The sequence below is a fragment of the Chrysochloris asiatica genome, unplaced genomic scaffold (genome assembly GCF_000296735.1).
Source record: "Chrysochloris asiatica unplaced genomic scaffold, ChrAsi1.0 scaffold00015, whole genome shotgun sequence".
NCBI lineage: Eukaryota > Metazoa > Chordata > Mammalia > Afrosoricida > Chrysochloridae > Chrysochloris > Chrysochloris asiatica.
The window spans coordinates 19602900-19617350 of NW_006408533.1; positions in this window are offsets into that span (position 1 = coordinate 19602900).

Genomic DNA, 14451 nt, shown 5'->3' on the forward strand with positions numbered 1-14451 from the left:
GCTTCTGCAGAGATGTAAAGCCTAGGAAACCCTATACAGGGTTACTATGATTGGGAATTTGATGGCATTTAACAGCAGCAACAAGACCTCTTGGATAACTAAGATGTGCCTAACCCAAGCCTTAGTATTTTCAATCTCCTCACATGCCTATGAAATACAATGAATAAGAAAGACTGGATAAGAATTGATGCATTTTATATTATAGTGTGGGTGAAGAATATTGAATATACCAGAAATTCTAGAAGAACAAACAAATCTGTTTTAGAATAAATATTACCAGAATGCACCTTAGAAGTAAGGATGATGAGACTTCCTGTCACATTCTTTGGTCATGTTATCAAGGGTGAGCAGTCATTTGAGGAGAACATCATGTTTGGTAAAGCAGAGGGTCAATGAAAAAGAAGAAGACGCTCAATGAGATAGATTGACAAAGTGGCTGCAACATTGGGCCCTAACACAGAAAATATTTTGAGGATGGTACAGGATCAGACAATGCTTTATTCTGTTATACAACAACCACAAGGGTCACTATGAGTCAAAACCAATCAACAACAACAAACCAATCATCAACTAGAATTCAGTATTTATTTATATTTTTCTTTTGAGATAATACTTGGATGATGAAATGCATAAACCTTAACTGTATATTTGCTGTGCTTCCCCCCAAATAACATATATCTGTGTACCCCTAGCCCATATCAAAATTCATTGTCAACTCAGGAAGTTTTCTTATGCCCCTTCTTAGTCAATTCCTGCTTTGTTCTCCTAGAAACAGCTACTGTCCTTATTTTTTGTCTCCCAGAGAACAGTTTTGCCTGTATTTAGAACTTTAATGAAATAGGATCATGTATAATTTTTAATAATATCTGAATGAGGGAGATCTGCTGTTCACAGAGAAGGAAGACATACAAAAAATGGAGAAGTCTTCCTGGGATCAAGTCCTTTGTGTTCCATACCATTTTTGAGGGTTTTGCTTGTGTATGTTTGTTTGTTTGAGAGCTCAAGGTCAACTGGGGGACCTCACTAAATCACACATCTTGCTCCTGATAGTGACCTCAGGATGCTATGCTTAAGTTTCTTCTGCTTCCTTTCCTTCTTATAGTGGTATTTTCTATCCTGAAGGAAAAGAATTTGAACTGGAACTCTAGTCTTGGATTGTTCTTCTACCATCTTTGTGGGTCCCAAGTGACTGTTGGGGTATAATGAGGAGTAATATCTATGCATGCAACACTGCCTGAGGAAGCGTCAGGCCTGGAAACTAACCCCAATCTGCAATTGTTTTTGTTGTTAAGTGCTGTTGAGTCGGTTCCGACTCATAACGACCCTTTATAAGGTTTCCAAGGAGCTGCTGGTGTGTTTGAACCGCTTATCTTGCAATTCAAACTGAACTTGCAGTCCAGTAGTTAAACTACAGTGCTACACCAGGACTCCAATCTGAAGTAGGCATAAGCATTAATTCCTTCTGTCCACTGGGTCTTGTACAGCAGTGTTGTCTGGAGTCAACAAGCTGTAGCCAAGTGCTATATTTTCATCCCCTGAGTCTGGCATTAACGACAGAGCAGCAGAAGTGTCCTTAGAGTTGGTGTCAGATAGCTCATGGAGTCCCACCCTCCTCCTCCAGTACCAGACCATATAGAATCCTTAGTAACGTGTAGTATCAATTTTGATCATGGAATAAGATGAGACAAATAGACTTGTCAATTGTTTAAATAGATTTTTAATTAAATTAAATGAATACTAGCAACCATTTTTTTTGCAGATTTATGAATTTCTTTGATCATAAACTGTTAGCTTTCATCCACATTGACTGTCTGTAGGTCTTTGAAAGTGGTGACTGGCACATAGGTCACCAATGTAGAAAGCTTGTTTGGTGAATCTTCTTCCTCATTACGCTTTCTGGACAACTGCACCTGGATACGGGTATTTCTGTTTCCTTTGGCCCACACAGCTTTGTTGAGCCTGGTGTTCCCATCTCCTTTATGGAAAAATTGGTGCTCCCATCTCTTTCATGGAAAAGTTCCGAATCTCCTTGAATTCTCGAGGGGTATGCTTCTTTATTCCATGGATATGCTTGTGAGTATTGATCGTGTCCTCTCTGGTCAGCAGAATGGCCCTTCTCGCCACCCTTCTTTGTGGGAGCCATAGCAATGGGACCAGGTTGGAAAGGAAGAGCCAACAAAATTGTTTTTGTGAAACCTTTCTACATTGAATTAGAACATTTTAGTCATAATATTATTAGTAGTAACTGAGAGGAAGCCTTTTTTGGTTTTTCTTTTTTCCTTCCTTTTAATTAACACTGCATTCTCAAAAAAATTATTGATATAGGTTCACAGATATACCTACCAGAATATCGTAGCTAAAACAACAGAAATTTTGATAAAATCATGGAATATATATATATATATATATATATATATATATATATATATATATCCTGCTTATAGCATATGCAGCTGAAGCCTCATGATTTGAAGTGCCATCGTAATTACGTTATAATGACAGTCCAGACTGTCACACATTGCTGCTGTTGTTAACTCCTGTAAAATTGGTTCCGACTCACAGATAGTGACCCTGTGCAGGGTTTCCAAAGAGTGGTTGGGGAGTTTGGACCACCATCTTTGTGGTTAGCAGTCCAGTGTTTATCCTACAGCACCACACCAGAACCCCTTTAACTTTGTAGGTATAGTGATGATATATGACAGTTGGATTTACCAAAGAATATATTTTTTTGTTATAACTATGGGATTTTTAAAAATATAACATATATTTCTTTTTTGACACTGCACAAAAATTTTACAGACAGTCCTTTTTTTTTTTTTTTTTAAGTTTTTATTGTGAATTGAGTGATAGTTTACATGAGAGAACATCAGCTTCACATTCATCCTATCATTTTTTATTCCCTCTGCTGGTATTACCAGGTTTGGTCCCGTCTAGGGTCACCCCTGCTGAGAGGAATCTATTGATCAGGTTTTTGTTTCGTTTTTTGCTGTTGTTAGGATCCTGTCCAGTGGGTTTGGTTATTCTGAAGGGGGCTACAGCTGGAAGGCTGCCTGGCTGTTGACCACCACTTGCTATGTCCTCTCTTCTCGGGTCTGCACTGGCTATTGTCTGTCACTCTAAGTGTCTCCTCACCTCTGCTTCATCTTTGTAGTTGGAATGTTAAATAAGCTGAGTAGCAGAGGCCAAAGTCTGCAGGTTGTCAGGGTTCTGTAACAGATACCCTCTGATCCAGGAGGAAGACCTTAACCTGACCCCCATGCTTTCCCTCATGCTCTTCTAAGTCTTCATCTTCAGAGTGCCAGCTCCTTAAAGGTAGAGGTGCTGCCTCCATTCTCTGCCTCACACTGAGAACCGTGTTTCTATCACCAAGCTGCATCTGGCCAGTGGAGTTTTCTCTCTTTTTTATTGCTAGGCACTCATATCTCAGGGAGAACTCAAGCTGTGCTTCCACACTCAGAGCAGCACATACCAAGCCTATGTGCTCACTGCCTCTTAACTCTTCTGGCAAATGGGGCATCAAACTCAGATATTGAGGGCACATCTACCATCACCCAAGCAATGACTATTATTCTAGAACAAAGTACCGTAAGTGTCCTTGTCTCCTGAATCACTGCTCTCCATGTCTTACATGTGGTCTCTTGTCACTTGATATCCATCTCATCCCTTTCTCAATTCAAATGGTCCTGATTCAACTTCATCCTTTAATTGGACACTTAGCATTTCTCTAGTAAATTCCTATCATGCTCCCTATACTGGCTAAGGTGTTAGAAGAAGAAGAGAATCAGAATGTGCCCATGGTGGACTAAAAGAACTGGACTCTTGTTGGGAAAGAAATCCCTCCTCTTGGGGAAAAGATGAAATGACCCTCCAGTGTATGAACGTGTCAGAGGAGGTGGTTGGGACTCCGTATAAGGCCAGTGGTGGAGCAGTCAGCAGCTCCCAGCGCCACTTCTTTCGAATAGCAGTTGGGTTTCGGTTCCACGGTTTGCAAACTCTCACCGAGATTTTTAGGTCCTTGAATGGGGACAGGTTGAACTCCTCCTCAAGGGACTTGTACTTCTGTCTTCCCTTCCTTTGTTCCCCTTCCCAGTCTTCATAACAGCAGCTGCCATTCACTGACCCATGTTAAGCCCTCTCCTCTGCTGGACTGCTTCTGCTTCTTCTCCATCTCAATGTCGTTTCCCTGCAAACATTGTCTATACTGACGGTCCCAGAGGTGTCTGAGGCCAACTCCCAGACAAGCTATAATCACAAAGGAGAGACCATCCCACCTGCTGGCTCCTCAGGCCAAGGGACACTGACAATTGCAGACCCTCAAGGCCTAAAGAAATCATCTTCCCCAAGTGTTTCCAGGGTGAAAAAGACTACTTTGGTGCCTCTCTCTGGGGCTTTAAGAGTTATTTTTATCCTCAAAGTCTAATAGTGGGTTATTGGTAATTATAGGAAAAATGTGCTTGAAATAAAGGGATCTTGGAAGGTTTTTTTCTGGTTACAGTATTATATTTTGAATTTCCTATTCAGTTAGATACAACTCCCAAGACCGTGACCTCTATGATTACATCTGGATAAAGCACCCATCGTCTGTGAGCCTATGATTTGCACTTTGTTTCTACTCCTGTAACTGGTATAATTTCTGTGGAAACTGCAGAGAGGGGTGTTACCTAAATGCATACTTTGCAGGGTGTCATCTTGATGTATCCAGTTCACTTGGGGTAAGGGGGTATTGGGGCTGGTGGGTCTTCTTTCAGTGGTGTTTATTTAGAGTTCAGCACATGTGCTCTGTCAGAAGTTTTCAGTGGCTCCCTATTGATAACAGTCTGACAGCTTCCCTGCTTAGCTGGGCTTCCATTTCTGCTGCAATGGGCTTGAGCATGGTTTTTCAATCCCTCTGCTTGACTCATTCACTCATTTCTCCATGTAGTCCATAAACATAAATTCACTACTTCTTCTACCTGGTAGAATCTGCCTCAGGTTCTGGGGATATACAGCCAAGCCAAACCCACTGCCATCATGTCAGTTTTGACTCATAGTGATCCTCTAGGACAGAGTTGGAGTGCTCTCTAGAGATTGCAAGACATTAAATCTTTATGGGCACAGACAGTCTCATCTTTCTCTCTATGAAAGGCTAGTGGTTTTGAACTGCTAATCTTGCAGTTAGCAACCAATACATAATTCACTGTGCCAACACAAGACCAATACTGGTCTCGGTTCTCAATATTTTGTCTAAAAATCTAAACCAAATCTGTTGTCATCGAGTCAATTCCAACTTCTGGTGATCCCTGTGTTGCAGATAAACATATAGATCTCAGATCCATTCAGAGCTTTCTTGTCTATAATTTTTTATGGATGCAGATCATCAGAAGTTTCTTTTGAGATACTTTCAGATGGGTTTGAACTGCCGGCCTTTAAGCTAGTTGTTGTTATTATTGTTAAATGCCAATGAGGTGGTCCTGACTCACAGTGACCCTGAATAGGGTTTCTGAGGATAGTCTAGTGAATTTGAGCATCTGATGTCTTAGTTTTAATTTTCCAAAAGATCAAAACCAGGGAGATATGTATATTAATATGTGAAGAGATTTGCTTTAAGAAAATGGTTCACACCACTCTGGGAGCAGGAAAATCCCCAATCCATGGGTGAGACAGCAGTTTGGATACCTCTGTTGGCTTATATCCCAAGAATCAGAGGTCAACTGATGAGTGCAGGGTCAAGAGAGAGAGTGAGTTTTGCCAGAACATCCATTTATATTCTGCAGGCAAGCTACATCCCAAGGAAATCTCCCCTTCAACTGAATGGCTGATCACATCAGATTAAATCATGGAGTGTAATTACATTATATTGCCTTATGGAAGAGCAACTAGTCCAGCACCTGCCAATCCTCTGGAAAACATAGCCTAGCAAGTTGACTCATAACATTAGATTGTAGAGCAGAGTAGGGACAATCAGACAAGAGTACATGGTAGCAAAAAACCCAGCTTGTGTAAATGACATGTAACCTACAGAGAGCCACTAGTGGGTCACAAGTTGGGGCTGGCAAGGGTTGGAGGCAGGAGCGGACATGATCAGAACATTGCAGACTCTTCAATGAGTCTGTGAAACGTATGAGTGTGTATCTGACTTAGATAAGAAGCGGTGCCTTGCATGTGTAAAAGGAGAACCAGTATAAATATTATTTTAAAGATGAAAATGTTAAATAACTTAGCAGACAACTATCTGATTGATTTGATCAAGAAATGTGTAGTCCCAGACCACTGGACTTCATAACCCCTTTTGCATCCATGGCAGCTCAACTGTCCTTTATGGCCACTGACTACATCTGAGAGTCCCAGGGGAGTAACTCGTGGCTTGCAGAACCGTCTCTTACTTCAGGGACACCGTGTACCTTCGAAACTCTTTTCTTGCTCTGCTCTGATGTTTATTTGTGTGCCCATGCCAACTGCCCACATTTAATGTCGGGACTGTGGATTCTGGAGAGTTCCTAGGTGTTCCTATGTTTCATATCTCAGAGTTGGAGATGGCCTGTTGCCCAATTCTGGCCACAGAGTCTACTGCTCAGAGCCTGCCTTTCCCTTCTACAGAGTTGATTAGGACTTGCCATAGGATCGGGATACAAGCATTTTCCCATCCTCCTAGTCCTTATCCCAACAGAATCGCTTTGTGTTCCCTAATGAATCACATTAAGAGTTCTGGCGTGGTACTGCAGGATAATGCATTAGATTGCAAGATTAGTTTGAGCCACAAGGTCAGTGGTTCAAATTCACCAGTCACACCTCAGAAACCCTATACAGGGTCACTATGAGTCAGAACTGACTCCAAGGCACTTAATGACAATAACAACAATGAATCACAAAGGCATCCCATGTGTTGTATACTCTGACAGAAGTAAACATGTCCTACTATAGAATCAAAGGAACTTGGCTTCCCTACAACAGGAGCAGTGGACAGCAGGAGCCGAGATGCTGGCTGAGATAAGAAAATGCTACAAATAAGAATGCACCAAAGTCAAGCTGCAAAAGCCAGGAAATCATGCTAGGTAAAAGACGGGAGATAAATGCTTTATCCTATAATGTAGTTGTAGTGGGAATCAGGTCTAAATGTATTGATTCATTTGCAACTTTGATCAGTAGAGAAAATTTTAAGTGTATATTTGATAAACTATTAGCCTAGACTCCAGGTAGGATCAGCACTGGAATGTAAACCACAGGGTCAGCAGTTCTAACCCACCAAATGTTCTTAAAAAACCTTATACAGGTTTGCTATGATTCAGAATTGACACGGCCGTACTTAACAATGTTAGAAATAAAGCCATAATTTTTTTTACTTACAAATAATCACAGAAGATGTAAGAAGATAGATTGTATTCATGGTCAAACAGAAAGACAAAGCATTATTTAAACAAAAATTTCATTGTCATTGAGCCAATTCAGACTCATGGTCAATTTTGTCCCCATATAAGCTTTCTAAAATGATAGCTCTTTATTGGTGCAACAACATCATCTTTCTCCTAAGGACCAACAGGTGTGTTTGAACCCTGACCCTTCAATTACCAGTCTAGTGCTTCGCCTACAGTACCACCGGGGTTCCTTGCACTATCAAGAATTCCTCCAAAATTGAAAGATTACACAAAGATAAAATAAGTAAGGTAGGGCATATATGCTACTCCAGTAATTATTAATGTCCTAAAATTTAATATTAATACTGATACCTTTCATATTGGTTTAATGACAACCTTAGAGAATCACTTCAACAAGATAGGAAAGAAAGAAAATTTAGAAATATAGGACAGTCAAGCCAAAACAGGAAAATACCAAGGAAAGAAAGTAGTTTGGGAAATAGAAATACGAGTTTATGCGTAATTTGAGAAAAGAGCAATAAATAATGTCAAAGAGGGTTTATTTGATGTGAAAACATTACTTTAGAGGGAACTGGCATGGATCAAGGACATGGAGACAACTGCCCCAGTAGAACTTTGTTTAGAACTCAGCTTAGTTATGAAGGGAAAGAGGATATGTTTTGTCAAAGGAAGATTAAATATATATGATGACACTTCAAAGAGTTCATGACAAAATCCCATTATCTTTTCATTAAATTTTTTTCCATGAACTTTTTGGAGCTCTCTTATATACTTAATTGCATATTTAAAAATTTTTTAAATAACATAAGTTCCATGTAGAATATTTGGAAAATAAAAATAACGTAGAAGAAATCAAGTACCCCATAACTCCACATGCCAGGGGTAGCAGCTCCTTTAATAGTGTCTTTTCCTCTAGGGCCCTATAACATTGGAGGGGACTTGGCTGTTTAAGGCCCAAGGGAAAGGAAAGTAGAGAGAGAAAAGGTGACTATGCAAGAGGGAGAGAAAAACTAACTGATGAGAAAGCCCACTGTTACCATATTAAATTGTTTTAGAAAGCTAACTAGTTAGTTGCTCTCACGTTGATTCCAACTTGTTGGAGCCCCACACGTGTCAGAGTAAAACTGTGCTCTATAGGGCTTGCAGTGGCTCATTATTCAGAAGTTGCCTGGCCTTTCTTCTGAGATACCTCTGGGTGGATTTGAATCTCCAACCATTGTACCACTCTGTGATGTCCCTTTTCCAATACTTAGACAGTAATGTCTAGAAACGCAGACATTATGTTTATCTGTATTCTCCTGTTTTTGTTGTTGTTAAGTGTCTTTGAGTCAGTTCCCAACTCATAGCAACCCTTTACAGGATTTCCGAGGAGCAGCTGGTGCGTTGGAACTGCCAACCTTGTGATTAGCAGTCTAGTGCGGATCTTACAGCAACAAACCAGGATTTCATTGTATTCCCCCACAGTGCCCAAAATAACTAAGCAAGGTGCGATAATTCTACTAGGAAAAGAGAAAAGGAGAAGAATGTTGTGCAGGATTCTTAATTTACTACAATTACACTATATTTGTTCGAACAGAACATGGGAATGCTGAATAGTTTAAAATTAAGAAAGGTGTACAACAAGGTTGTATTCTTTCACCATACTTATTCAATCTGTATGCTGAGCAAATAATCCGAGAAGCTGGGTTATATGAAGAAAAACATGGCATCAGGATTGGAGGAAGACTCATTAACAACCTGTGATATACAGATGAAACAACCTTGCTTGTTGAAAGTGAAGAGGATTTAAGATATTTCCTGATAAAGATCAAAGAGCACAGCCTTCAGTCTGGATTATACCTCAATGTAAAGAAAACAAAAGTCCTCACCACTGGACCAATAAACAACGTTCTTATCAATAGAGAAAAGATTGAAGTTATCAAGGAATTCATTCTTCTTGGATCAACTATCAACACTCATGGAAGCAGCAGTCAAGAAATCAAATGACGTCTGCTGCACAAGACCTTTTGAAAGTGTTGAAGAGCAATGATGTCAGATTGAGAACTAAGGTATGCCTGACCCAAGCCATGGTATTTTCAATAACCTCATATGCATGCGAAAGCTAGACAATGAATAAGGAAGACCACAGAAGAATTGATGCTTTTGAGTTATGGTGTTGGAGGAATATATTGAAAGTGCACAGGCTGCCAAAAGAACAGAGATCTGTGTTGGAAGAAATGCAGCCAGAGTGCTCCTTTGAGGCCAAGATGGCCAAACTGCATCTCTCATACTTCAGACATATTGTCAGAAGGGACTAGTCGCTGGAGAAGGAGATCATATTTGGTAAGGTGAAGCGTCAGAGAAAAACAGAAAGACCCCTCAGCGAGATGCATTGGCGAAATGGCAGCATCAATGGTCTCAAGCATGGTAACAATTGTGAGGTTGGCCCAGGATTAACCAGTGTTTTGTTTTGTTGTACTGTACATAGGGTCACTATGAGTTGGTACCAACTCGATGCACCTAACAGAAGCAACAACTTTATATTTTAAAATGAGAGAAAATACAAAATCATTTGAGAAAGAAAATGGAAAGAAGTAACAAAGACAGAGGGGAAGAAAACCAGAACTGGGAAAAATCCAAGGCCTGATTTGTGAACATTTGTCATTAGCAAAGGAGGAGAAGGCAGAGAACTGGAGAAAAGGAAAGAGAAGGATTTAGAGATGGGTTTTCTAGGTGCTCAGTAAAAAAGGTAGCGGGAAAGTACACAAAGAAAGGAAGTCTAGACAAGAAGTTCGCCCAGAAAAGGAGTGTAGTCTTGGTGTGGTGCTGTCAGGTAAGCACTGGACTGCTAATCACAATGTAGATGGCTCAAAACCTCCAGTTGTCCCTTGGAAGCCCTGTACAGGATTGTTACGAGTCAGAACCAACTTGATGGCATTTAACAACAACAAGGTGGTACAACAGCTACGCACTCAGCAGAGAGGGTGGTAGTCTGGACTCACCACCTGCTCCATGGGAGAATGTCTTGGCATTAGCTTTCATAAAGATTACTGTCTAGAAAACCCAGGAGGGCCAGGTGTACTCTGTCACATATGTAGGGTCTCCTTGAGGTAAAACTGACGTGGTAGTGCTCGAGAACACCAGAGAAATTCCTAGAAGGAAGAAACCATTTGTTAACTAGCTTACTTTAGCCAGGGAGTCAGTCCATGGATGGTGTAAACTGTTAAATGCAGTTACTAATTGAACTAATTCAGAGGCACCTTGTGATCCCCTTCCAAAAGGTCACAGACATGAAAAGGCTATGGAGAGCAGCTCTACTTTGGCACACATTGGGTCATCTTGAGTTGGAATAGACTCGAGGCCAACAGGTTGGGCTTTTAGTCACTTTTGGCAGTGTGATTGTGCAACCCCAAACATAATTTAAAAGTAAGATTGCTTGATTTTACTGCTTATGCATTTGCTCAGGCCGGGCCAATTTCCAGACCAAGGGTATTTTGCTGAGTGGGGGGATGTAGTAAGAGCCCTTTGGAGGGGAAAGTGGAAGGGTGAGTTTGAAACCTGCCTCTTACCCAGAAAGACATACCAGCTTTTTGAAGAAAAGAGCAAATTTAATTTTCAAATCAATGCAAACCTTCTCAGGTAAGAGACAGTTCAAATATAGGAAGAAAAAGGACCTTTAAAGTTTGTGAAATTTATGCCAGCAATTGCCTTACCATAACAAAATAGCAGTGTTTTCTAATGGTCCTCCAGAATTCAGAACAGAAAGTACAGAAGTCAGAAATGTGGTAGGTGGAAAATATGGCTTAAATGTGCTTTTAACTGTATCTTTCAGATAATTACTATGGCGTCTGTTTCTTCCCTAACTATGCCTGTCATCTTCAGTATTAAATTATGATGATGATGATGATTACTAATAATTATCCCTTTCATTTACTCATCATTTTCTACTTTCTAAAGTACTTACACCTCACAGTAAGCTATGTGACAGGAAGGAGGGCCACTGCTCAGCCCATCGTTGAAATGAGGTGTGAGCCTGGAAGGTGCTCTTCCTTCTTGCCCTAAGTCATACAGCTCATTAGGGGTCTCTGCCATCTTCAGTTCTCTGCTCTCTTTCTCTCAGCAACATAAAAGGCTAGGCAGTTCTTTTCTCATTCAAGGACGCACTTTATATGTTCCATATATCAAAACCTGCAAGATTATACTTAAAATATGCAGCACTAGAAAGCTTAGAGTGGGTAGCTCCCTTCCTTTTTCTATTTGTATGTTAGTCTTCCTTCCTCTCTCCCTCCCTCCCGTCCTTCTTCCTTTCCTTCCATTTTTCCTTCCCTCCTTTCTCTCTCTCCCTCTTCCCCTCTCCCCTAGACATGCATGCATGCTCAGTCATTACTTACGATTTTCCAAATAAAAAGAAATCACTTCCTTTGCCAGGGGTGATGACTAGAACTTTTGGCAGACTAGCCTCATCTTTCTGCATCTCTATTCATAACAGAGAGCAAATCTAGGTATGGACACTGAGTATGAGCATTTTGTTTATGACACTGGGCATAGAAGAGTGTGCCTGTGAGGTACCACCTGCATCACACCCTGACTGACTGCTGATTATTCTCCAGGATCTGCAGTTAATCCTAAGGATTAAGTGAGCATCTGTTCTCAGTGCTGACAGTGAATGGGGCCAAGCTGTACACATAGGGGGTGGATCAGGCTCTGGCAAACCAACCAGCATGCAGAAAACTGGCTTCCTGGAAAGTCCTGCAGATTTGACCCTGGTTGCTCTTTTCTCCCCACCTCCTACACCTAGCTCAATTTAGCCCTCTCCCAAACTCTCCGCCTGGACACTGTGTAGAGCAGTGGGCAAGAGTGCCACAGTGCCTGTATTTGTTCTCTGTTCCGCTTCTGCTGCTCTATGAACTGTGTGACCTTAAGCAGATTGCTTGTGGGCATGAAGCCTCAACTCTCTTCTCCATAAAATAGAGAGGACAACAGTAATAATACACCCCTCAGAGAATCACTGTGCAGATTAGATGGTATTTCTCATGGTGAGCTTTTGTTATTATATTGTTAGGATGCACATATTCCTGGTGTTCCTCTCACCTTTTTAGTCCCTCCTCATCCTTTCAGCTCAAGTGCCACCTCTCAGTCTTCCACTGCATACTGATTCTCCTGGGATGGTGTCACACGTTACCTGGAAGTCTCCTTTGAGCACCTACCTTGTTAGGGTCATGTATTGTCCTTTGTGTCATAGATCTCCTTTGTGTCTGTGAGTTTCTGCTGGGGTAAATCTACTTTAGCTTTGAATTTTCCATTGTCACACACACACACACACACACACACACACATGCACTCACCTACTCAGGAAGGGAGGGAGGGAGGGAAAGAAGGAGGGGAAATGAAGACATCATCCTGATGTTAGTTTCCTCTATTTTCTTCCCTTTAGACAAGAAAAGAAGAAAAAAAAAGCCTTTAGGAACTATATGTATTAGCACAGACTCAGAAGAAAGCCATCACATTGGGTTCTCAACAGTTTAATGTTTGGAAACATGTAACCTGTGTGTTGGAAAGGTTGGGTTAGCAAAGTGACATGAGTGTCTGGGGTTATGGAAAGAGCTATGATTTCTGCCAAATGGGTCCAGTGTAACAGCAAGAGCACTGGGCTGAACTTGGGGCAGCGGGTCCTAGCGTGGCGGCCACAAATAGACTTGGAATCGTGGACATCCACAGCACTTCTGGGACCTCAGCGCCCATCTGGAAAATAAAATGCTGGATCCCAGGGATTTCCGTCAGTGCTGGCATGATTGTTACAGCTCCCAACACTGCCTCAGTGAGCATGTCTGCATCAAGGGCCATCACATTAGGTATTTAAGACAACAAGGGTGAGTCATCTCAAAGACATGACAAAAGAAGACTCATCTTGTTTAGTCATGGAAATGCTTCCACATTCTGGAATCCTAAAAACGAAAAGATTCAGGGGAGCTAAATTTTCCATATAACTGATCTCTATCTACCTTTGCAAGCATCCGAACCAAATTTTATTCTAAACTTAACAAGCAATGAAACATGTCTTCTTGAATTTTAAAAAAATTATATTGATTATTTAATTCTCAAATTTGCTCTGGTAGTGTAGTGGTTATGAATCAGGCTGATAATCTCACAGTCAGCCGTTTGAAACTACCAGCTGTTCCGCGGGAGAAAGATGAGGCTTTCTGCTCCTGTAAAGTTTTACAGCCTCGGAAACCCTGTACAGGGTCACTATGAGTAGGAACCGACTCCACGGCACGTAACAACAACAATAACAAATAAGTTGGGAGTAATAAGTTGCATGTCCCTGGATGACTCAGGATCATCATTATGGCCAGTAATTTTTTCCCCCTTATTGGTAGCACAATGAAGTCCTTGTCCTTGGAGACTCCTATGCTCGATGGCACCTGACAACAACAACAATACTGGAAAGCAAGTTTCAGAGTCTCTTATGATATCCATTTTGGTCTTTTCCTTCTTCCTTGTCTTCTCAATGAACTTTTGCTTTCTTCCTGCGTGATGTTCTTGATGTCATCCCTAACTCTCCGGCCTTCAGTCATTAGTGTCTTGTGTATCAAATCTATCCTTGGCATGATATCTAAATTCATATGGGATATGTTCAAGATCCTGTTTTGGCTTTCATGGACTTGCTTTACTTTTCTTCAGCTTCAGCCTGAACTTGCAGATGAGCAAATGATGGTCTAATTCCATAGTCGCTGGGTTTGTATTGGCAGATGATATAACACTTTTAAAAAACCACTGTCTCTTCCCATTGTTGTTGTTGTTAGGTGCCATTGAGTTAGTACAGATTTATTGTGACCCTATGTACAACAGAACAAAACACTGCCTGGTCCTGAGCCAATCTCACAATCGTTGTTTGAACCCTGTGTGATTGCTGGCGCTGAGTCAATCCATCTCGTTGAGGGTCTTCATCTTTCTCACTGACCCCTCTTCCCATAAATGAAGTCAATATGATTCCTGTATATTCTATCTGGTAATGTCCATGTGTATGTTGTTGTTGTCAGGTGCCATAGAGTCGGAACCGACTCATAGTGACCCCAACTGTTCTCTCTGGACAATGTGTCCAAAGTATGAGAGATGAAGC